This window comes from Arachis ipaensis, chromosome B01, assembly GCF_000816755.2.
Source record: "Arachis ipaensis cultivar K30076 chromosome B01, Araip1.1, whole genome shotgun sequence".
NCBI classification, from domain to species: domain Eukaryota; kingdom Viridiplantae; phylum Streptophyta; class Magnoliopsida; order Fabales; family Fabaceae; genus Arachis; species Arachis ipaensis.
The window spans coordinates 69,168,531-69,169,133 of NC_029785.2; positions in this window are offsets into that span (position 1 = coordinate 69,168,531).

Consider the following 603-nt stretch of genomic DNA (forward strand, 5'->3'; position numbering starts at 1 on the left):
GGCAGACAGGTATAATATTTGGTTGACTGATTTGGTAATAGGGATGGTAAGTTGGTAACGGTAACCATGGCAATAGGACCAACCGTCCAACCCCCATTTTTCGTTTCTATTTTACAAAACTCTGTAAAACTCTCCCGTCCGGCCGTCCCTATCCATGACAGGTTCTCTGCGAATATTTTTAGATTTTTGGATTTTTCATAAAATAAAAAATTGAAAAAAAATTATCTGCATTAATGCAAATCTAATCCACAATATAACATAATTATCAATATTAATACATAATAATGTATTGAGAATAATGCCTTTAATAATAAATTTTAATTTGATTGAATTTTACATATAAAAAAAGGAAATAGAACAATGTTATTTACCAATGAAATACGTTTGACAACTACATATACGTATCTATTGCTTTATAATAAAGTCTTTTTTGTTCTTTCTCTTTCTTTTTTTCAAACTGACGCGCTCTGTTTTTCTTTGCTACGTCAATTTCACTTATCAACTCTAAAATTTCAAACGGTTTCGCTACGTTACTAACAGCATATCTGCCAACTTCTGCTAACTCTTATTTATAATTCTGTTTTATGAAAGTGTGTTCGTGGA